The sequence below is a fragment of the Falco cherrug genome, chromosome 11 (genome assembly GCF_023634085.1).
Source record: "Falco cherrug isolate bFalChe1 chromosome 11, bFalChe1.pri, whole genome shotgun sequence".
Lineage (NCBI taxonomy): Eukaryota > Metazoa > Chordata > Aves > Falconiformes > Falconidae > Falco > Falco cherrug.
Genome location: NC_073707.1, coordinates 33,866,131 through 33,890,757, shown reverse-complemented (window position 1 = coordinate 33,890,757; position 24,627 = coordinate 33,866,131). Strand labels below are relative to the sequence as shown.

At 45.3% G+C, this 24,627-nt stretch overlaps 1 long non-coding RNA gene across 18 annotated transcripts in view; it reads left to right on the top strand.

Annotated features, from left to right (window-relative positions):
• Positions 1 to 24,627, top strand: part of LOC114014495 (uncharacterized) — a 101,619-nt gene that overhangs the window by 35,512 nt on the left and 41,480 nt on the right. For 14 of the 18 annotated variants that reach the window (XR_008734420.1, XR_008734417.1, XR_008734415.1 and 11 more), the window contains one exon: positions 4,140 to 4,223. The exons of 3 other annotated variants lie outside the window; for them this stretch is intronic. This is a non-coding gene — a long non-coding RNA (uncharacterized LOC114014495). Of the gene's footprint in view, positions 1 to 4,139; positions 4,224 to 22,644; positions 22,790 to 24,627 lie in introns of all 18 variants that reach the window. One more of the 18 variants, XR_008734414.1, reaches the window with a different exon arrangement.

Here is a 24,627-nt window from a genome sequence, read left to right as displayed (position 1 = left end):
TGATGGTGGGTTTTGCTTTTAATTGTGCTCGTTAGTGCTAAACCTGCTCCTGCTATTTGCTTGCAGTATGTTTAGGCAAATGCAAATGTAAGTGGTTATTCAGTGCCTTTGGCACTCTGAATGGAATGTACCAAGCTCCTGGGGCTTGTTACAAAGCCTCAGCCTGCAGCACTAACAAAGCCTGCACACTCAATAGCTAAAACATGAGAACTTACCTGGGCTTGACAGAGTGAGTTCAGAGGATCTGGGAGGATTATGGATCATGGACTTGCACCTAGTTTTTGTTCCATGGATTGGGTAAATGAAGTAAGGGGACTCCTGCCTGTGTACTGGCAGCTAAGGGTGTTCTCGGAGGCTAGCCACTTGGTGCATGCATGCACTGCCTGTAATGCTGGGGCCGGGTTGGGTTATCATTGTGGTCTGTGGATCTTTTTGCTGTGTGTAGTCTACCAATGAAATTCTTGTCCGGCTGTATCAACACTCAGCTCGGTGTGTTCCCAAATCATAACGGAGGCTTTCTTTCTACAAACACCACAGTTGCTGGAAGTGAAACAGTGCGATGATGCTGCCTGCTGTGTGTCCCTTGGCAGCAGCTCAGGATTTTTACAGTTGTTTGCCTTGTTACTCAACCTATTTTAAGCTCTGATGGAATACGGATGGCATTTGATCGCATTACTGGGCACAACTGTTTGGCTTTTATAACCCATGTGTTAAACCGGAGGCTTTTTCCATATATGTGTGTATCTTCAAGTAACTTCAGACTTGTGGCTTTAGACTTGCATGCTTTTTTGCTGGGCTTTGCTGTTTGTTGCCTTTTACTGAGAGAGCTCCAGACTTTCACTCAGGTGGGGGTTGTTTACCTAGGTGAGAACCACTCAAAGAAAGGAGCGTAGTGATGAACAGAGCGCTTCCTCGCCTCCGTCCTTGGTCTAGTTATCATGATGGGAGTTAAAGATGTCTTTGTGTCTCTTCTTATTGGATCTTCTTCATTGTCTCTACATGCGTGCTAGTGTCTTCTGACATCTGTTCTGATCTTGGGTTTATTGAGCAGGTGCTGCACTGTGTAGAAACCTGTAATATCTAGCACTACAGGATAAATCTCTCCCATTGTGGAAACAATTAGCTGCTAACGCTGTTTCTATGTTCACCTAGCTTTAGTGTGCTGAATGAGTGGCCTCAGTCTACCACATAGACTACTCTTAAAACTGGCACTCTGTGTTTTACAGACAGGACTGAGACTTCTGAGAGCAGCTTGTCTTGCAAACTTGGTCCGTCAGCTTTTTAGTGGGTTAGATGCAGTTATGGTTAGCTGTGGAGTTGTGTTGTGTCATTTGTTTTAATACTGTGCAGAGCAAGGCAGAAGGCTTGTTTCTTCTTGCAAGTGAATGTAGCCAGGAGATGGATGTTTGCCATCTGGGAGGAAAATCAGGACTGGCAGTAACATGAAATCAGGAGAAAAGGGAAGCACTTAGCTGAGAGAGGGTGAGAGTACGGAGCTGAGGAGAGACAGGTAGCAAGATGTCTGTTGTGGTTGTCTCTCATCTACTTACATAACAATCTAAGAAACTTGGGAAACTAAATCACCAAAGCTAGTGCTTTATGCTGTCTTTGGGTGGTAAGGAAAATGGTGGGACTGCTTACCTGCTTTATTCTGTACAAGTGTTTTTCAAGGCCCACACAGATAACTAATATCCATAAAACATGCATTTACTGTGAATTGAAAATAGATTTCTGCCCCTATATTCTCTGATTTTGCATTTTGGTGGCCAAGTTTTTATCAAATCTCTGCCTCTTACATTTCTGAGCTGCACATGCATATACTAGCTGTGGGGTGGGTAGTTGTGCACCCCATTCATACACACAAATATCTGATACTTGTGATGCCCTAAGACCAGAGTTGGAGACCTCACTCTAACCTCTAAAATCAAGAACTCAGTTAAGGGACCGCTGGGCTATTGTGCAAGCTGGTGCTTGGTGTGTAAAAGAAAATCACGTTCTGCATGAAGCAGAATTGCAGCTATTGGAACCTCCATACCGTATATAATGTAGGCTAGGAATAAATCTGGAGTAGCTGGTATGTTACGGTAAACTGTAGTTTGTGCTGTTGGGGCCTAAGGCACAGCTTGTTACTGCAAATGCTGTTTCCCCCTGGAAAACCCTCACTTAAAGAGGAAAACTATAGCAATTTGGCCAAACATGGGTACATAATACCCTAGAAGCCATGTATGCAATCACTAAAGACAGTGCTGGTTGAGCCAGCTTTTAGTGAGAAAAAAAATTTAAAAAATCTAGCTAATTCATTGCCTAAATCTAGAGTACAGACAAATGAACCAAAAGCTAATGCAAAAAAGCACGTTCAAGCTGTTTGTGGGAAGGGAGGTGGCCTTCACTGATGCCTCCTTCTTAGTATTTCCAGTAGCATCCAGGACTGAGTGTGCATCACACACCCAGGAAAAAACAGAATGTTTCAGTCCTTAACAAAGACTCTTTAAGCTGGAGCATGAACTGCTCAGGCATGGGGGAGACAAGCAGGCTGCTGCCAGTGCTTGCACTGCTGGGCTCCTGCTAGCTCTCACCTGCGGTAAGAGGTAGCATGGCTTGAGGGGGAGACCTGCATGTGCAGGTTGTGATGCTGGCAACAAGCACCCTGCCTTGGAGCTGTCTGTCCCCTCCTGGCTTTCCCCAGAAGGCCTAGGAGGGTGAGGAGCTGACGCCAGGGCCTGCTGGGCTGCTGCAGACCTCCCAAAGCTGGCTGCAGGCTTTGGGGAGCTCAGCCAGCTCAGTTCACTGTGGTTTTGCATAGTGAAGAGTCCTGGACTGCTTTATACGTTTCTTGGCACCTATGTGGGTGTTGGGAGGTTGTTTCCTTGCCTTGGCCATGGGGTACGTTGGCATGCATTGGCCTGGTAGTGCTGCAGCCACATGCTGTCCCCTGGAGAGAGGGTGCCCACATGGGCTGGTCCGAGCATGTCCCAGCCACCTGTGCTCAAGCACCTGGCCTTGGGGCTGGTGGCCTGTACTTCTGGAGCCTCCTCCGGCTGCTTGGGCTGCATGCAGACATCTCCAATGCAGCAGGTCTGCAGCAAGCCAAAGAGGCTGTTTTGCCTCTGTGCCACGCTGGCTTCTGCAGTGGAGCTGCTGTGTGCTGCACCTGGGTGAGGTGGCCTGAGCGCAGCAGGGCCCCACATGGCCAGTGGCCTTCCCTGGACGCTGCATGCGATGCTGCTGACCTTGGCATGGGCGTGAGTGCTGCCCTGACAGCGCAGGGTGCGTTGCAGGCAAGAGCTTCCTCCTGTTCATCCAAGCTGCCCTGCTTTCTCTCAGGCCTGTCTTGGGCCAGGATATCAGATGCCTTGGGGTGCTGAGACGGGTGTGATGGCCCTGCTGCTGCTTGTTCAAATGAGCCAGCCCCTCATTCACATTTGCCTCTTGTAGCCAAGCCTGTGGAAGGGACCCTGGGGATGGTCTCATGCTGCTGGGGGATTGGGCTCCATCAGGCATGATGGTGGGGAGCCACCTCACCAAGGGTCCCTGTCTCAATGGCCACACAGAACCAGTGCCAGTGCAAAGGGCTGCAGGTTCGCCTGGCTACAGCCCTGCTGTCCTGCTCCCCGGTCCCAGGCATGGAGCAGGCAGAAGGCTCTGTGCAGCATGCTTGTGCCAGCTGGGCAGTGCTGTGTTGGAGCAGGTGCTTGGGCTGCTGTCAGGCTGCTGCACGGACCGAGCCTCTGGGGTCACTGTGGCTGCATTTGGGATTCTGCTGTAGCTCAGGGTCAGAAGATTGATTCATTTATTTTGATTGTTCCCGGGAGAATTTAGAAGGGTGGGGAGAGTGGCACTGCTGTGGTGCATGCTCCACAGCTCATTGCAGGCAGGGGGATTTTGTGCAGTGCTGGGGAAGTCTACTTCGCCGCCCTCTCGGGGGTCTCTGGTCAACAGTGCTTCAGGGCAGGCTAAAGTGTAATGTGGGCAGCCTACCTCAGACCAAAAAGTGGAGGGACTTTGCAGCTCAGAACCATTTAAGGTAAGGCTAACATCTTATCCTGTCCTGGTTTTACTAAGTCAGATTTATTTCCCACCCCACAATGGATCTTATTCTTACACATACGTCATTGCTATGTCCTTTCTGTCATTTTCAGGATTATGAACCTTTCTGCACCGAGATTTGAAGCAGCCAGATTCCAGTTTAGATCAAAGTCCCTAGGATTCACCTGTGATTTCCAGTAAGGCTTCTTTAAGGAATTACTGATTAGCATTATGAAGTCATACACTTTTATTTTGGGTGTCTAAAATGTCATAGGAATCTTCCGACAAGGATATCTTTCAAACTTGTTATGCTTTAGTGCCCATTGCTTGTGATTTCCAAAATGACCTGTGTCCTGTAAAAACAATTTTTCACAAAGCTTTGAATGTTTTCCAGTACTTCCTGGGGGTGCACCTGATCCAAACTCTGTTTCAGTGTGAATGCATGAGAAGCTGAAATAGAAACTGATTGCTTTCTGCATCTTGCCTCCATTTTTCCTCTTGTGTGAAAGGCCATAAAGCTGAAAAGTAATTGAAAAATGGTAGCTTAAGACAGTGCTGTGTATGTACTTGAGAGCCTCTTTACTCTGTTGTCAGTGGATTTGGATAGAAAATGAAAGATTTTTGTTTCACTGAGGCAGGCTGGCTGACGGCTCCTCTTAGCACTGTTGCTGGCAGCCTCTGCTGGCCCATGATCTTCTGGCCCCTAGACAGGCTGCCTGTCCTGCACTCACTGCAGCAGCTGACTGCTGGGTGATCCGCTTGCTCTACTTAGAAGGCTGGTACATCCATAGCCTGTGACATGATAAATGATGAGCAGCTGAACGCTTTGGAACATACAAAGTACAACACAGAGAGGCTGGGTTTTGTTGCATTTTGAGCTCTTCCCATAGAAAGCATAAAGGAGTACTGTGGTTTTCCTTATTTGTGTGGTCCTGATGCAGAGTGTAGTGAGCTGCAAAGAATGAGTGAAGCAAACAATGTTTGTGCTGGTAACAGAAGTTGAAATGTTTCCTGTCATGGAAAAGAGGAACATGCCAATTCCACATCACCTTTCTTTTCTGAGACCTGTGAGTACTGTCAGTGTTGCTGCTATTTTAATTTATGAGCTACTGCTCTGAGTGGTATTAACACCATTGCTATGCATGGTCAAGTGTCACCTTCCCAGGAGTGGCATGAAGAGAGTAAGAGGGCATGAGCCCTCCTGATGCTCTTCACATGCTCTGTGACACACCACTCAAGCCAAAGCAGGGGCGGGAGAGCACAGAGACCAAAGGTGGCAGAAAAAAAGAAGGGGCATAGAGGGACCAAAGGGAGGGGGAATGTGTGTGTAGTAGGTAGGGAAGGCCAGGGCACCATCCTTGCTGCCAAAATTCTTTCTGTGCCCATGGTAGGCCTTCAGAAGTATTCCTTATCATTCCTGGCTGGTGAGAAGCCTGGCTGCAGTAGCCTGTATATTGAGCAAGGAGAAGGAGCCATCCCTTCTTCCTCACAGGTGGAGGAAGCTGGCCAGCCCTGAAGAAGTCCATCACAGGTGTGTCCCCTGTAGTCAGTGCTGCAGGATCAAACCTTGTGCTCTGGCAAGCTTGAAGGGACATTAGCAAAAGGTTACCAACAGAATAACCTGATGATGCAGCTCTGAGCTTTTTGAAGCTCTTATTCCCAACCAGACATGATATCAAAGCCTTATTCTACTGGTAGATGATGCAGTACCCATAGGTGAAGCCTCTGTAAGGATGGAATTGTCAGCTAAATTCTGCTTGTGGAGACCTTCTGCATGTGGAAGACAGCAACTGTATTTGCTGGAAGCAGCTAGAAGATACGTAACTGTCAGACAGTCTCTTGGCTTCTGAGCAGCTCTAACCAATCGCCACTGAAACAGTAAATAGAAGAATTTGCAGGTTCTTTTTGAGGTTATTTTTTGTTGTTACAATCTTGGGCAGAGGACTGGGTTTTTTTGAGCATATACCTACAGTAAAAAGCCTGGGATGCATTTGCCATTATTACGGGCAATGGGTGTCAGACTTGACTGAAAAACAGCTTGTGCGTGTACACCAGGTGTTTTATGCTCAAACTCAGAGAACAAGATGCTGATCACTCCAAAGTCTGTTGTTTTCACAGGTGTTCTGGACAGAAATCGCTAGTGAGTCTGAGACACTTGGGTCTTTTTTTTTTTTTTTCTGTCAAAGAGGGAAGATGACCTAATTATCCCTTCTGCGGTCATCACCCAAACCAGTGGTGCATTGTCTTGAGCCAGCAAAAACCCTTTGCGGTGGATGTCAGTGGGTACAGAACCAGACAGCCAAGAAACTTCTTTGGACTTTCATTTCATTTTGCTTCCTTGGGAGCAAAGGCTTCTCCCTGCTAGCTCCACCAGGAGCTGCTCTTCCCTCAATGGATGGATCCCTAACGTCAGCTGAGTTGCTCTGTTTCTGCTCAGTTTGCCCTTTATTATCCAGCTTGCTCAGTAGTGATGCAGCCAAAAGCTTTCTACAGCTTTGGTACCTTTGAAAGTCTCTGAAAGTACAAGGGCCAGATACTTCAGGAAGAGAAGCAGTGATTCAGTGCTGAATCTGGCAGAGCCTGCCTGTACTTTATATTAGCGCTTATTCCTCTCTCTCTGTGTGTACTCATGCATATCTCCTCTTTAGCACTTTATCTCCCTCTTCTCTTTAGTGCTTTATCTCATTTCTGCTCTCTAGTGCCCATTATCTCTTTTCAGCTATCTGCATTACAGAGTGTAGGACACTACTGTGAATCAACCTTGTCTGTCATCTCCAAGAGTTACACCTGCATGGGTGATGCACGTTTCACGTGCGTGTGCTTCTCCTCCTAGGGCAGTATAATATACATGATCCTGCTGCTGGCTACCATAGCATATCACCTACTTTGGTCTTCCTGTCTCTGCTTGGGTTGTTTTTTGTAGACAACTGAAGATATGTAGTTTGGCTGCTGTCTGTCTGTAGTTACACTGTCCTGATTTGCTTTCCTCTATCATTCATTAACAGGTGCATACCTTACACAAGCACTATTGATTCGCTCCATAACCACCTGTCTAAATTGTTTTCCATCCTTGGTTTTGAGTAACACCTGCATGCTTTGTTCATCTTCCACGTAGTTCCCAGTTCTCCTCTCATTTCTCAGCAGCGCAGCTCCACTGTGCACAAGGAAGTTATGCAAGGGTCACGCTGGAGTGAGCAAGGAAGACTATCCCCGGGTGGTTTTATGCTCTTTATAGATACCTGGAGTATCCAGAGAAAGTGGCTGGTGTCCAGCTTATGCAAATGAAAATGTGGGACAAATGAACCAATTGTCCTTTTTTTGGTGAATTAAGTAAAGTAGGCATACTCAACCAGGCAGTGTGCTGGTGAAGGACCTTTCTGTGCTCCTGTGGCTACAGGGAACTTGTCTGCTAAAATGGGAGCCTGGTGGGCAGAGCCCAATCTAACTTCTGTCCCCAGTGCTGCATTTTTTTTGTGGACTGCTGCCTTTGGCCTGTGGTTACAAAAGATGAATAGCTGGCAGGAAGGTAGCAAGTATGTGCTACTTAAACATACACTGCCTAATGGCTGTCTTCCCAGTGCCCAGATGTATGGCTTGCTCTAGGATGCTGGGACCTCCCTCTCTGCTGCGGTAGACACTTCTATTATTAGCTCAGTGGCAGCTTTCCATATGCCAGCACTCGTGACTGCAGGACTGTTTAATTTTCACTTCTGAAGTATTTAATTTGTCAGCTGTTGGCTTCTAGTCATTAAAGACCAAATGTCAAAGCCCTTACCTAGATTTTTGCCCTGTTAAGGCTGAAGCATGGATCCTGTCTGAACAGACCATTATGTCTATGCAGAATCAGAGGCAGGATAAGGTCTTAAATCCAGAAAGTCCTTTACTACTAGGCTAATAGAAAATGCCCGTCTTCAGAGATGGATGTCCAGTTTCCCTTCTATTAACCTCTACTCGGAGAAATGAGAAATCTGTTCTGCCAAAAGTACTGCTTGCTTGCATTTCAATGCCTGTCTCTGAAGATGTGGTGTGTGGTTGCTAGTGCCTGTCTGCAGGTGCTGGTACTTTGCTGGTGGCTGAGGGTAGCTGCTGCTGTGAGATAATCACCCAGCAATTCACTGCTGGGGGCCTCTCTTTAATTATTGAATGCCAGAATAGATGTATATTGAATTACCTTGCTGGCAAATATAATCTCCAGTATCTCATGTATCTCTACAATATTCTCAGTTCTCCTACTTGCATAACATGAAATCTTCTTTAACAAACCTAAAAAAAAAAGTCAAAATATGTTTTTTAAGTATTGCTTGTAAAGCAGTACACATTGCCAGAGAATAACAAGTTATACACTGGCTTTAAGGATAGCCTAGCCTTCCCTGACAGTCAGTAGCATGTGATTTACTCTTGTTTAAAGTCAAGTCTGCACTTGGATGTGCAGCAGAATGAAGCAGGATGTGCATGGTGCATTGTCATACAACCAAGCACCAAAAAACCCCCAACAACCACCACCCTCTTCACCCCTACCCCCCCTGCACCCCCAAACCTACCAAAAAAGACATAGAGCAGCCTAACTTTGCTCTCACTTCTCTGAAGTATTTAATTTCTCAGCTGTTTTTGCATATTTGTCTGATGTGTCTTGAGGAAACTGCCACCTGTAGTTCTGGTCCTGTGGTGCACAACGCTAGGAAGGCTGCCTGTGTCTGTGCAGGCAGTCACTTGCAGTAGTAGCACATGAAGATGGTGGCAGGGACAGAAAATCAACATACGCATTTGTAATTTTTTCTAGCTTGCAGATGCAAGTAAATGCCAGTGTTCCTCTCATCCCTCCTCCTCTGTCCTCCTGTTATATACAGACTGCAGGCATTAGATCTTTATGCAGTGATTGAGATACTTGCCACAGATCCCTTGACCTTTAGTTCCTGCAAAATCCTTCCCTGCTCAGAGGCAATGCAATTTTGATACACGTTCTCTCTAAATGTGGCAAGTAAAATTTGTTATTCCTTATTTTGCAGGAGGAATAAAATATGCCTTCTCATTTCCCAGACTGTGCTGAATTCCATGTAATCCTGTTAACAATTTACAAAAGAAAGGAAGAATATTACACAATGCTTAACTGGAAGGAAAAGGAATACTGTGGTTAATCAAACATTTTTGTCATTTACAAGTTTCAGGGAATTTCGTGCTGCTGAATGATGTCAAGCAGGCAGCCGTTGAGCCTGAGATCCCTCCTTTGTAACCACCACAGATATGTCACATGCAGCAGCCCTAGCAGGTGCTGACAGAATAATTACAGTGCTCGAATTTGTAATACTGCAGGCATTAATGGACTCCTGAAGCTGCTGAAAAGAGAGCTCCATCTACTGTTGTACAAAGAGAAGGCAAAAATAATGGGAATGGCCTTCCCACACACACTGAAAAGCTACTGGGTACCATATACAACCTTTTTCTTTCCCCCACCCTTTTTTCTTCTTATTTCTTTTTCGCGTGGCTTTTAGAGCTCTCCACTTCAAATCCAGTTCCCTGCCTTGGTTACTGTGCAAGTGCATAGCTAGTCCCTATGTAGCCATTGCTAAACAGGCAAGGCAGACAAAGGATTTGAGAAAAGCAGCATGGAAACTGACTTTTACATGCACATACAGAACCAGAAACTGACCCCAGTTTCTAGTCTGTTTCCCTGACAGGAGGGAGTTCATTCTCCAAAACATGTTAAAACCAGAGATTTTGTGAAGAGCTACAGACAACGCTTGCTTTAGAGCTGCCAAAGCAGGGAAAGGTCTAGATAGTGCATGGTTCTGCAGCTTTTTGCTTGATTTGCCACTGCACTATTTCTGAACTATTTCTGAATTTACTGTATTTCATATAGTTAGAGAAGTATTTCTTGTGTAAACATACATAGGCATTTTTGTGAGAACTGAGCTGTGCACAATATGTAGATCCCTCTTCTGCCAAGCCTGAGGATGCAATGAGGGATGCTAGCCCTGAACTGAGATCTGGATGCGAATTCTGCGAGTAAATTCTGTCCTCACCACTTTCAGCTAAAATTCTGCCTCTGCCCTTCAGATTATGCTTTTAATAGTGGTAGTGCATGTTCAAAACTTGAGTATTTTCCATGGACCTTTATCTTTGTAAGGCTGAATTAAGACCCGTGGTTCAAGTGCCAGTTGTGCTGGTCTGAGGTGTGTTTTATAGCCATTAATGGCCAGTTTGAATAGCTCCTAAAGGATGATGTGTACAACTTAGTTCTAGAAAAAACAAAGGGTTTAGGACTTAGAATACTTGTAAAAAGTACTAATTTTTTCTGCTGGCAGTGAAAACACGTTGTTATTCTGAGCTTGCAGGTAACATCAGAGTGTCTGCATTCTTAGATTTCCACTGATAGTTGCTCTGCACTGATCTCAGGAAGAGTTTGTGCTTATGTTACTTGACTGTGAGAGCTCATCTCATGTTATGTGAACAGATGTTTCAGATTTGAGTTCAGCCTAGCAGAAAAAACAGTCTAGTCCCCAGCATTCTCCATCTTTCATAGTATTACCACAACCTCACATTTCCTAGATGTGCTCTCAGATACCCACATCTTCTGCAGATATTTGCAGTCCCTTTTCTGTTGGGGGTGCGGCGCGGGGATTAGTGGTGAATTTATTAATTTATTTTTAAGTGGGTTTTTCTTTATCATGAAACTGAAATGCAAGCTTCTTGAAAGGGAGAGATTCACTTTTATCCAGCCTAGTACTTCTCACATGGCACTGTGCTGAGTGAAATGTGTGGGTAGAGGGTCTTGAGTATCCTGAGAGTCACAGAGGCCAGTACCTGAATGTTTTATTAATGCTGGCTTTTGCTATACATATGGAGGTTTTTGCATCTGGATGTGTGTGTCTGACTGCTTTGGACTGAGACTTTCCATGGATACAGGGTGCATCAAGGATGACACAGTCACAGCACAGTCGGGTTTTGGGGCGAAGAAGCACAGATACTGCCTGCACCAGGCTTCTGTTTCTGGGCTGGAAATCCAGCTGTGGCCTCTCTTCTCTCTGTGCTACAGCCAGGTGAGAGCAGAGGTCCCGTAGCTTTGCTTGGCCTACCCCTAATAACCAGCCTGCCTGCTGGCTTGTTCACAGCCAGAGCGCAGTGGGTGCCTTTGACAGAGAGACAGACCCTGCTGGTCCTCAGAGCCTGAGCAGGAAAATATAACTTCACAAGTTTTCTCCTAACTCTGATTTTACTAGCATTGGATTTGCCTTTGTGAAATGACACGTAGCTGTCTGAACACACAACATACATCAATTATACTAATTAACTCTGTACTTGCTTAGCAGTAATCTGTAATTTCAGAGCTTCACACCTGTTTGCTCAAATGCCTTTTATTTGTCAGCATTTTAATGTATGGAGCTGCAACTATCTCTGCAAAACTGTAACAAACTAACCCCCCCAATAACCCACTCTCACAAGACATCATCTGCTTTCCACATCCTGGTGCGTGTTACACACAGCTAAGCAGCCCTTAACGTAGCAACTTGTGTGTATGCAGCAAGAGGAACAACAAAAGAAATGTAAAATACTTTTCATGATACAGCTGTCAACAAAACTGTGTGAGGCTTTGCTGGTAGAGGTTATGAAGAAGCCCATGGAAATCTGAAACGGCTTCAAAAGAAAGCACTGAAGATATGTGCCAGAAACCAAGGAATAGATTGCAGATGGCAAATACATGTCAGGGAACAATTTGGTTTGACAAATGGCTGTGATCTACCATGGAGCTGTGCAGAAGATGAACTATCAGGCTGCAGAGCAACAGCATACAAAAACAATTAAGTAAGATTAAGCATGCTTGATACTGATTTTTATGGGAGAGTTCACCCATATATTCAATGGCCAGATCCCACAGACTGCTGGGAGATGGGGGACCCTCCACTGCTGCAAACAGTGCTGCTTAATTTTTATACCGTGCCTGTCATCTGTAAACCCTCAAGGCCTGCTTTAAGAAAGAAGATAGGTGGTGTTGACCCATGAACTGGGGCAGAGCAGTGAAATGGCCTGTTAGAGGCTGGAGAGCGACGAGTGGTGGTACTGGCAAGATACATCAAAGCCTCCTGGCCCTCAGCGTTGTCCCCGCATGTCTGGAGGAGATAAGTCTGTGGTAAGCAGTGAATGAAGAGAGAAAATGCTAGGGGAGTGCTCATGGCAGCTCTAGCCCCAGCACCCTGTTTCCAGGGACTGCAAGAAGCAGGGTGGCCAACCACGTAGCTTGGGCAGAAATAAACTCCTGTTGTTTCAGGTTTTGCCAGTGACCCCTGCAGCTGAGCTGCTGACTAAACGTGGCCATGAACGGTGCCTCACAAGTTGTGAAAACTAGGTCTGGAGGAACAACTGTGTGTGTTCCCCAAGGCTGCTACAAGCAGCGCAGCAGAGCCGTCCCCATCCTTGGAACAACCTTGCCTTGGATGGGAGCTCTCTTAGCAGCAAAGGAGCACAGAAGGTGTTTTTCAATCGTGGGCCTTCATTTACATTGCAGCAGGGTTGGGCCACAGACACTACACCATTACTGGAAGATTGCCTCTGCTGCACTAGTGTTTGTAGCTTTGCTTCTGAGTTTCTCAGGGCTTTTGGTGCTGCACAACATGAAGAGCAGCTTGTCCTTTCCTTGGTGACCTGTTTCTCTCACAAAGCATCTGCTGGATTCTCCTGAATTAATAATTTACTCAACTCTCTAACACTGCAGACTAAACTTTGCCCATGGTAATGTGGCCCATTAATGACAGTAGGTTTGGGTAAGGCTGGAACTTTCCCAGGTTCTGAGACAAGACTCTGGATTCAGCCACATTGTGCTTGGGGAGGCATGAGAGCTGTGGGAGCTGGAGAACTGTAGGGCTGCAGCAAGTAGGTCTGAAGTTGCATCTAAAATAGTTGAACTGTGATGTTTTCTCTTGACAGAAGTGGTAGGAGAGGCCGCAGACAGTTCCTTTCTGTGATTCAGAAACTTGCAGATCTTCTTTGATTCACACCTTAGAATTAGCTTGTGCCTCACTGTTGCCAAACCTTTTCAAAGTAAAGATCTTTGTACAAAGGAATTCAGCAACAAAACCAGAATTTACTCGTGGATCATATTACTGTTATTGCTGGCTGGAAGCAGCACCAGAAATACTTGCAGGGATTTCCATTTTGCTGTTGGAAAGATGCTGTGCATATTGTTGATAGAAAAGTGGCTGTTTGGGAGGATAATTCATATACAATAAGAGACTGGAAGGACAATGAGCCCCATGGGGCTGTTACAGCCAGGAACACAAGTGTTTAGCTTTGTATTATAATGTTCAATCACTTTTGAAATGGGAATCTTCAGCTGTGATTGTTGAGAATGTTGTGACGTGAGCTGCAATTGCTGCTGCTCAGGAGGAGGTGTTTCTAGCCCAAAGTCTTAAGCTTTCATTCAAAGCACAGTTCTTTACTCTGATTATGCCTTGGTGTTCTAGAAAGTTGTCAGACATCTTCTTGCATATGGGGACTCTGCAGATGATACTTATTGAAGGGAAATACTTTGATGTTTAAAGCAGTGTTTGTGACTGATGAATGTGATGTTACCTTAAAATAGGAACTTACCCATCAGCTGGAAGCATCACTTAAAAAAATGTCTGGCATTTAAAATACATGCTGATTGGTGGTCTGTATAAGTCTAATAGTATTAATTGATACCTCTGAACATCAAGTGAAGTCTTACTAAGCAGCGACATGGTTTTGTGGCTAGTTTGGCTAGGTTTCTTCATTCTGCTGGATGGACAGCGCACAAGGAAGTCTTACCTCCAAGGAGTGAATTTTTTGCCTCTTTGAAAACGCATGTGGAAGGGGACAGCAACATATGGGCTTGGCATATACCCCAGGGGATGACTGTGGGAGCCTGGGAACATTTTGTGCCTGCAGCAAGTGTAGGAAGAAGGGAGGAGGAGAGACGACCGACCAGCTGCAGTGAGCTGAGTGGTGATTGTACTGAATTACATGGCTGCTCATAGGAATGGGAACAGTATCGGAGGGGCCCAGCCAAGCCCAGGTCTTTATCACAGTTGAGGTGAAGAGCAGGTCTTGTACTTTGCCCCTTCCTTCCACGTGGGTCACAATAGAATTGGGAGATTCTGGAACTGGTGAAGAGCCACAGGCAACATTTGGACCAGAGGGTGTGAATAAAATTGCTGGCCAGATGAAAAGCAAGCTAGACACTGAGGATGCTCAACACTATCAGCAATCAGAGGCTTCAGGTGTGAGTGGAGGCAGGAGCACACTGTGGCTTTTCAGAAAGCAGCACTGTGAGGAGGTGTATTTATGGATCAGAAACTCTGAACGTACAGAACAGTGAACTAAAAATAGAACTGTAGCAATCTCGCACAAATGGCAGGTGAGCACGCTGCAGGCAGAAGGGCATACACAGAGTACTTGCACTGAAAGCCTGCAAGAGCCTGCATGTTGCCATATACTTCACAGCAGGTATTCAGCACATTTTCTCTGAAACAGGAGCAGAGGAAGTGCTTGCTTTAGTGCTCTGACTTTGCAGCTTTAATAGTAATATGGTAGGTCTCTCATTCTGGATCTTAAAGAAACCCCCCTCAACTTGTAAATAACATGTACGATTAAATAAGGTGCATTTTTATCTGCCTGAAATGCATGATGCACCCTAGTGAAGTCAATGGAAAGGCTCATGTTCCTTTCAGTAGAGGCTGGGCCTGTTGCGCACTTTGACACCCTGATCTGGTGTTTTAATGAGTAAGGAAGTGAAAGCATCTGCTACTAATATTAGCATCTCCCTGTTTTGCTAGGGGCAGCAGCAGAAGCCTGACATTGCTTCCAGACTTACCTGCATGTAGGACCAGGTCACCCCGCGCAATTGCATCTCATGATCCCTGTCCCTGCTACTGTCTTTCCCTGCAGCTGTGAACACTACATGAGAAAGTGGTAGCAACAAAACAGGCAACTTGCCTAGGTCTAGGCACGACACACTTCTTGGGAAGGAAGTAGTATTGACAATAATATTAATGGCAATCTATTATTGTCTTTCAATCTGTATATTAATCCTTTATCACATGTGGAATTAATTACATGAAATTATCCAAGAACTACAGACAGCTGAATTTCTTCGGTTTTTGCTCAACTCCAGTGGATCAGAACTGCATCCCAGAAATATTAATGGCAAAAAAAGGAAGTCAGTTCTAGAGCTAACATGTGAACCAAGTTGCTCCTTGAGGAAGAATGTGTAGCGCTGAGCTAGCTGTCCTGCAGAGCAGAGGACTTTGAGTGGGAGTCCCATCTCAGCCTTGGCAGCAGAACAGCTGATGAGGCTTTTCCAGTACACACCTTGTGTGTGCTCATGGGTGTGCATCCTGCAACCTAGTCCTTCTCTCGAATGCTCAAACTCTCATTTTTGAATGGCCCAAGTAAATGAATGAATAGTTCTTTCCATCTCAAATAATTAGGCAAACTCAGCATTAATACCATCCCTGTTAATTCCAGTGCAGTGCAGATTCAGCATGTAACTGACAGCCTGACTTCTCTGCTCCTGTTTCTGTCTTATTTCTCATAATCTTCTGTCATTATCCTGCTTGTGGTTTTATTTGTCCATTTCTAATGTACTGTGTCATGTATGTATTCATGCACTGGTTGTGGTTGATGATGGTTCCCATGCTCTGGCATTGAATATAGCATCCCATTTTTGTAAAACAATGCTGATTTGCAGACACACGTTTTCTTTCCAAGTCTGTTGCTGCTGGGAACAGCAAGAGCCCTGGCAGAGGTGTCAGACAGGCTCCCTATGTGCAAGGTGCGCCAGGCTACCAGGGCTTTTCCTTGTGGAGCAGGGAGAAACATGAATGCTAGCTGATTTTATGATTGTTTCAGACAAGAAAAATCAGGAATGTGAACTGCTGAACTGTCATCAATTTCAGTGACCGCAGAGCTCAATTAAACCTCTAATTTTAGTTTCATGCTAGTGCTATTGTCAGCTCTTGCTGTGAAGCAGGTGATGCAGTTTTAGACATGGCTCCGCAGCTGCTTTGAGCGAGTTGTCTAGCCCCTGTAACCTGACGCTCAGCAGGAGTATCAGGACAGCATTTGGAAATGCTTTAAAGGGCCCTGAGGGGGGGGGGGGTTCAGTTTTTTTACTGCCATCCTGCTGCACATCCACAACTTGTGCAGCCACCAGCCCTGGTCATGATTCTACCTCAGCTAACCCTCATTTGGCACGAGAGAAAAGTTTGCTTAACATGGTTATATTGGAGCTCACTCACAAATCTGAAACAGGGAGGCTGCTAACTTCAGGATGCCGTAGACATGCACTGCTCTGGCCCCGTACATGTGAGCAGTGAGGAAGGACAGAAGTGTACTCTGGGCAGCGGCCACCTGTGGGTCTCCGCTGTGTGTCCCCTGGGCCATGCCAGGACAGAGGGTGTCAGAGCAAAGGACAGCAGTGGTTTCAGCTCTGTCCTGGTCCAGCTGCTGGCATAGTCCCAGCACAGCCTGGTGCTCTTCTGGGCATAACATGCTTTGCTCCATGCAACCCAGCTCCGGATCGCAGCACGGCCACAGCAGCGCATGAGGCCGGTCTGCAATGGAACCATCAGCACTGCCAAGGGTGGGAGTTTCAACTGTGATTGTGCTTTATGGTGTTGCATCAGCTTGCAGGTGTTTCTGCATGGCTCTAATCTCCCCTGTGTTATCCCTCATGGATCTTAAAGTAGCATAAAAGTGGTGTCTGGAAGGGTGACTTGGGCCCTCTGGAAAACACCTGGACACAGTCAGGTTTTAGAGCATAGTGGGAAGGGTTATATTCTTTTCTGGAAGATACTGAACACATACATGGGAGTGCAGGGGAGATGAGTGCCCAGCATCCCTGCTCGGCATCTCCATCCATCAGAGCTGTGGTATGAGAAAAACCTCTATAAAACATAGAGGTTTATTTAAACGTGTATTTAATGTTAATGAGCTGGACCCACAGCACAGGCTTTCTAACTTCAAAGACTGGTTGCTGACATAGAGCGGCTGAGCTTTCTTTGCAGAAAATTGTTATTTTGTAGTGAACTTGCAGGTAGGAACATAGCGTCATGTTAACTGTCAACACTGGTTTTGGCTTCCCTGTTGGACTCTCAGCCATCTTGGAGGTTGCTCACATAGGCCAGAAGATGACAGGAATGCTATAACCAGTTTTCCCCACAGAAAACAAAACTTCCTGAAGCTTCAAAGATCTCTACTGGCTCATGCTGTTTCTGAGATACGTCTAAGATAATGGTCACATATGAGTCCTTACAGCTCCTTTTGAAGGTCTGAAGGCTTTGTTTTCCAGGAGAAAAGCCTATCCGAGCATTATTTGTGCTGGACTGAACTTCAAACAAAATTGCTGCTAGGAACTGACTATGTATGACAGTTACTGGTATGTAGCACAGCTCTGTCAAGGAATGGATAATCCCCCATCCTTAAATATACTTTTTATTTATGTTGGCAGCATACAGACATCTAGGGATTTTACCAGTTAACCCAGACATAACACTTCAAAAGCACCACTGAGGAAACATCTATGCAAATCTCTTTCTATTTCAAAACTTCTTAACTAAATAACGTGAATGGGAAAATATGTGGCAGCCTGTTGTGGCTTACCGTAGAAGAATGTTTGAAAGTAAAAGGAAAATATTTGGAAAGTATTTTTTTTTTACTATCACACAGACCTGGAAGTTGTCTCAACTGAGGGGATATACCAGTTGTTCTTACAGCTTAATTTTCTGCGGTTAATTTATTTTTTACATTTATCAGAATTGCAAGGTAACAAATCTAAGCTCTTCCTAATGTTTCTCTAAGCTTGAACTGACAGGTTAGTTGTTAATGGATGGTCAGTGCTTTCACAAAAAAAATATTACCTGTGTTTTCATTTAAGTATTACAAGCACGCTTATGATGAGATTGCTGTGAGAGAAGCTGGCAGCCTGGGGCTGTTCACCTGCACAGCCTCTGCTTGTGGAGCTGCTGCTCAGGGTGGAGGGCTGCTTTCAGCAGCCCCTGTGTTTGGCCTCTACACAGCCGCAGAGCGTAACCTGATGAGCCCTCCCAAGGGCAGGATTTCTGTCTGCTGAACAATGGGATGCCATGCCCCACAGCCGTAGCTGGCTAAATATACTGCATGTTGGAAGTGACCCAGTGGGATCACTATCCATCGTTGGCCATGTCTGTATGAACAGGATTTTTTTTCCTAATACAGCTGGGCCGTGAACTTGATTCATGCTAGCAGGGTGCTAAGAGGGTAACTTGCTTACTGCAGGCAAACATACAGATTTTCTTGTGCCATTAAGATCTGCAGACATGCTCATTTCCTTTCTTGGGCGTAATCAGCCCATCATAGCAGAAGTCTGCGTGCAGTATGGGGCATCCTCCACTCCCACACCACAGTCAAGAATGTCCACTGGTCAAGTCATCCCACCAGCTGAACAGCCTTAAGTGTGTTCTGACAGGGCTTGCAGAGGTTCACAAGGGTCTGCACCAATGTCATACTTTTCATGCATTCCTCACATTTGGCCTCAAGTTGTTCTGGTACTGCTGCCCAAACATGCTGGAGAGCCGCATCTGTACAAACGCCAGCAGCTGTGTCAGGTTTCCTCCTCCTCTTCACAGTTGTTTGCAAAAAGCAGCTAATGGTGTTAGTGGAATCAGATGTTTTATGAGTTTGGGGAAGGAGAGACCTAGTATATACCAAATTGGTTCTGTAACAGTATATTGGACACAGTTTAGATTTTCTGTTGTGTTCTACAGACATTACCTTGAAATGAAGTTATGAGACTAATAAAATCAAGAATCTGTCTGATAAGAAATTTATATAGAAGTCATTTGTTTTAATCTTAAAACCAAAGAATTTTTTTCTCTTTTTTTGTGGGTCTAGAACTCCAAAGAAGAGTCAGGAATGTCTTTTTTATATATGTGAAACATTTTGACATTCCCAGACTCAGTAGTGTTCAGTTTGTTGAACCAGCTTCAAAGTAAATTTCCACTTGAGGTCTTTTCCCTGTTAAGCTGCATTTTTCAGCTAATACTTAAGGAACCTAAATTTCTCCAAGTATTGGGGTCCCCAGGGAGAGGTCAGCAGCTCCCTGGGCCTGTGGAGCAGATTGGCCATCAAGACATCTGCGTTGCATTAGGGGAAACATGATCTTCCTGGAGGCTCTGCAGCTGCAACACTCCATACACGTAAGGAGATGCAGCGTAATGTTTGCTTAAACTGGCACATAAGAGAGCATTTCAGAACTTAAAAAAAGTATACAATGAAATAAGTTGCTTCCATTTTCTCAGAAAAAAAGATGAGCATTTTCAGAAGAAATTGATGATTTTCTACACCATTTTGTAGGAACTGTTGAGGATATGCTGAGTTGTTCAGTAACAGCAGGGTAGACTGTACAAGAAAGTTGTGGTAGAGAGACTTCTTTTAATTTTTAACATCTGAATCCAAGGATCTGGCTTCTGGTTTTCTTATACTGACTGGTGCAATCACCACAGGCCTCGTTAGAGTTAATTGAATTAAATGGGAAGCTTGCCAGGGACTCCAGTTATCTTGGTTCAGTCATTAGCACAAAAATGGTGTAAGGGTTAGCTGTTGTTTGGTGTCTCAGGTGTTAGTGGTGATACCAGCCAAGGGGTTAAGGTCTTGTCAGAAGCAGTACATTCTGGAAGAGACAGCAGCCCTTCTGCCTGTATCAGTTTTTTCAAATACAGGTGTTCCTCACTGGAATAATTTTATTTTATTCGTTGCTTTGAATAGCTTAATGTGTTTTTTATCTTTTCTCTTTTCAGTTAGCAACATGTATTTGCTTTTTCAGGGGTTTAGCAAACCTCTGAGACAGATCTACTCATCTTTCTGACTGACATTTCTGAAAGACTTACTTTCCAGCCCTTCCTGGCTGGCTTTGCTGGGCCCTTGGAGGGCAATCAACAATGCGGGTAGTTAGTGATGCAGCTGCCAGGCTGAGTCACTGGTTTTGAGCCTTCGATGGTGTCGCATGAACTTTGAAGGGATGGTAGGAAGGAGTTGGGCTTTTTGAAATAAAGAAGAACAAATTTAACTGCTGCAGGGAAGTGTGGGAGTTTGCTGGTTTGTGTTGTAGATGAGAAATTCTGGTCCTCAAAGTCTGTATGTTTACTGAGGAAGCAATGGGAAAAGTAACGTCCTTGAGGGACCTCAAGAGACCCTCTAGCAAATCCAGGCAGACTTAACATTCCTTAAATACTTCTTAAACAAGGAGAAAAAAACCCCAAACTTGTTCCTTCTGCTCCCCAGCATTTCAGGCTTCTGTTCTGTTTTATAAATAAGCAAGAGAGAAGACAAAGCTAAATTGTGAAGAGTCCCTTTGTGAAAGGCTTTTCACCTCGCATAGAAAGACCTGTCCTGGAGGGCTGTGTGTGCCCCCACAGGGTCCCAGAGAGCGGAGCCAGCCACGGTGCCTGTGTTCCACCTGCAGCAGTTTCTGCATCCCACCCGCAGTAGTACCCATTTCCCACAGGCAGTGATGCCTGCTCTCTGTGGCCCACCTGCAACTGCGTTTTGGGGCTTGGGAGCACTAATTAACAAGTAAAACTGACAATGACAGTACTGCATGAACTGCTGAATTCCAGCATTTCCCCCACCCAGGGTTTATTGGGGTTATTGCAGCTAGGCTCTAAGCAGGGGTTTGGAAAGTGCTTCAGAAGCCACCCCCACAGCTAGAGCAGTTTCTAGTTCTGCTGGATGTCACTGCGTAAAGTCTCCCTGGGTGAGTCTGAGCCCTGCGTCTTCTTGATGTCCTGCCAGGAGCCAGAGAAGCTGTGGCTTCTGTGTGCTGAAGCTTGGGTCTGTGCTGGACATGGCCCGCAGTGGGTGAGGAGAGCCAGGCGTGGCTCCACATCAAACCGTTGACCTAGGTTTCTTAATTGATTCATTCTTTCATAAACTACTTCTTAAAAATCAGTACTCTGTTCAACAGGATGTGCAGTTACGCTGAGTCTGTGATTTGCAATAACCTCAGTGTGTTCTGAAAGTTGTGAAAGGCCCTTTGCTTTAGGGAGTCATTTTAAACTTTTTGAGGGGCCTTAAAAACTTCTGAACTTAGCAACTAAATTCTTGTGATTGAGTATTTATTGTTGAACTCAGCGTGAAATACAGAACAAAGCCTAAATCCACGGATGCTCTTGACTTTAGCAGTAAACACTGACAGTATTTTTAATATATACTGTATTTTAGTGGTAAATGCTTAAAATTCTTCTTGTGTCTTGTGCCTCAGCTATTTCTCTCTCTACTGTGGTTAGCCCTAGATTCTGCATTGGAATGAGTAACATGCAGAGATCTAAGGCTTACGATAAGCTTGGCCTAAGCTGGTCTAATGCATGTTTTGTAGAAAAGTATAGATATTTGCTGGCAATGCGATAGTTTTTTGTCTTCTGCCTGTCTGCATGTTAAAAAATAAAGGGTGACGACCACAACAGCCAGTGAAGTAAATCTAGTGAATGCAGCAGACAAAGAAACCTGTCACTGGTCTTGCTCTATGCTACGCTGCTCTACAAAGGCTGTCCCTGGTGCACCCACCAGCATGACATGCAGCGTCCTGCCTGCAGGCTGTGGGTGAGGTTAGTAGCTGCGGGTGCAGCCATGATGCTTGGACATGCCAGGCTTAGTTACACAAGCCTGTGAGCCCCAGAGGCAAAGCTGCCCTGGAGCACAAGCCTGCAGAGACCATCTGCTTGAGTCCCTCCCTCGCTGGGTTGACTCTCTAAAAAAGCATGTGAGAGGCTGATGGTGCATCCCAGCCCTGCTGGGAAGTGCATGGTGGGGCAGGTGGGGTTTGCTCTTGCAGGAGCCTTTTTGTTACTGGTGGCAGACACTGTAGGCTGAGTCAGCCTTGTCTGGTCACAGCCTCCGTTGTGGACCATATGTGGGAAGAACGGCTGCCTCTTTCAGTCGTGCTTACAAGACTTGTAACAGGACTCGACTCTCACCTAGTTAGAGCCTGCCAGCCCAGGATCACCAATTTCAGTCTGTTCTGTCATTGGAAAATTGTTCATTCTCATGGATAAGTCAGAATTAATGTTCAGTGATGGGAATACGGTTCAGTACAAGGTCAGTGTGTTGCTGACTGACAGCCTAAGGCTACGACCCTTGACCTAGGCTTCAGCCTGCAAGGGCTAGTACAGTTTTCAAGGCGCAGTTGTTATTTTCTCATACACCTGGAGTATTATCAAGAAATATAAATATACAGAACCTGGGCAAATCCAAAAATCCACAAAATACCTTTTGTACTGTTTGGCAAAATCACATAAATGTTTCTTTCATGTAAAATATCCTCAGTGTTTTGCTGATTCAAAAGAGGAATGTATTTGAAGCAGTAACTGCAGTAACTAGTAAATAGAATTATAACTGCTTACTGAAAGAAAAAACAGACTAATGGTATAAGGGCAGAACTGGTACAAAAAGTAGTCTTCATTAGTGTCAAAGTGAGACAGATGTGAAACATAATGCTAGTATTTCTTCAAGGGTAGCACTTAAGTAGTTCTTTGCTTACAGAAATGTATCACGGAAGGTTTGTATCAAAGTAACATTAGATTAAGTTATTTGTGTAAGAGGAGATAACCATCTCTTTTTGGAGTTTCACAGATAGGCTTATCAGATATGAGAAATACAGCACAGAAGTAATGAGAGCCTTCAAAAGATGCTCTTTGTCCCCAGGCCTTTCTCTGGAGAACGTAATGTCCTGAGGGGACATTGAAACAACGGTTGTCTGTATTAAGTGGAAAAGCAGGTATGTTCAAATTACTGCGTTAAAGAAGGTGCACAGCTCGCTGTAGTGTACCCTGTGACCAGCACATTACAGTGGGTAACGAACCAGCATCCAGAGGCTCCAGGTTTCATGGTGCAGGAGGAGAAAGTTAAGGCTCTTCCCAGCCAGACCCCCCAGTGCTCCAGTGTTTACCATTGTGTTGGCCTGGCCTTTTGGCGGTGTGCATGTGTGGCGTGTGGGCCCGTAGTCATGCTTGCGTGACTCTGTGCCTGGGTTTCCTTTGCAGTAAAGCTGCAGCACAAGTGAGAGGATACCCATATCTCTTTCTGAAGTGGCAACCAACTGTACTGGTGTCTTAGATGTTCTGCAGGAGCCTTTCAGGGACTGGTGTCCTCACACAGTGCCTGGTCTATAACACGTTGAAGTCAGTGAGCGTGAGTGGCCTTTGAACAAGCTGGTATAGCTGCTGTCCCGATGCACAGTGTGCTGCTGAAACACACGGCTCTTCCTCTGCACAGGGAATGGGGGAAGGTGCCATTCAGCCCTGGAGAACTGACAGAGTTCTTGGGAAGGGTCCCATTTCTAGGAGGAGTGTGACAGCTGAGAGGTCACAAAGGGGTGGCAGTACAGGAGCACAGGAACCATGAAGCTGAGGGGTCCCCAAAGCCTCTTTGCTTGCTCTCCTGATCTGTGTGTATTGTGGATTCTGTGGGTCTGCAGGCCAGCCATACAGGAGGACTCCATTCTTAGCTACACTTGCCTCTGTGCCTGAGGCCAGCAACCGAAGTGGTGTCTAGGGGGATTTCATGGATCCAGCTTTACAGGAATGAAAGGAAGTTAGAGACAGTGTCTCTGTTCTTCCAGCTCACACTTTGAGTGAGAAAGAAAAGGGGCAAGTAAAGCATGCTGCATTGCACCAGGTCCATTTTCAGGTGAGCACTAGCCATAAAAACGATTGTTATTTCAAGAACTGTGCGAAGTTGAACTGGTTTAACTAAAGACATGTTCTGTAAGTTGACTTTACTAAGCTGGTTCAAAATCCTCATCCTATCTTGCCCTGAGTTGATATTGAGCTGTCTCAAGATAATGCTCACCGAGAATAACTTTAAGCTAAAATCATAGCCTGATCTAAATATGTCTATGCTGATCTTTATGCCAGTTGAATAGTTAGTTTTAGTTTAAGAACCAGTGATTGGCACAGCTTGTGGCCAGAGGCTATGATCTGTCTGTCTGTGGGCAGAGATGTTACGGTTTGATCTAACGAAGTCTGATGATTTCCATAAATTAATCTGATATACAGAAGAAGCCACCAAAGAACTCTGAAGACCAGCAAACTCTCACACAGATGAGGTCCCAAAAAATGCTGTTGGGATTTCTGTCCCAAAGGGTTGCAGCTCTTTCTAGCAATGTTGTTTTGTTTGTAATACTGTTCTGTGACATCCAAGTGTTTTAACACTGCAAGTATCAACTGGGGGTAAAACACCTGCTTTTATTTTTGAGCAGGAAATCAGTGGGCAAGAAGGAAGGACTGGATTTCAGAGGAATGGAAAGGCCCTCAGAGACTGATAGAGCTGTCTTGGAGGTAAAGAAGAAGTTGTGATGTCTTGGAGATACCGTAGAAGCAGGCAGAGGGTGGCCTTAACTTGCCAAAATTCAGTGTGTTTGCATTTGTCCCACTGTCACATCTCTAGGCTGTAAGGAGAGCTGAAGTGTGTCTGCAGGGGAGTTTTGCAAGGGAATCAGTTACATCAGGTGTTCAGACTGCACAGTAATTAAACTGCAGCAGTAAAGAAGTTAAGAAAAGGTGAAGTTTAGTAGCTGTCTGCTTCCTTTTAGCAGACATGTATCTTCAGAAGCCA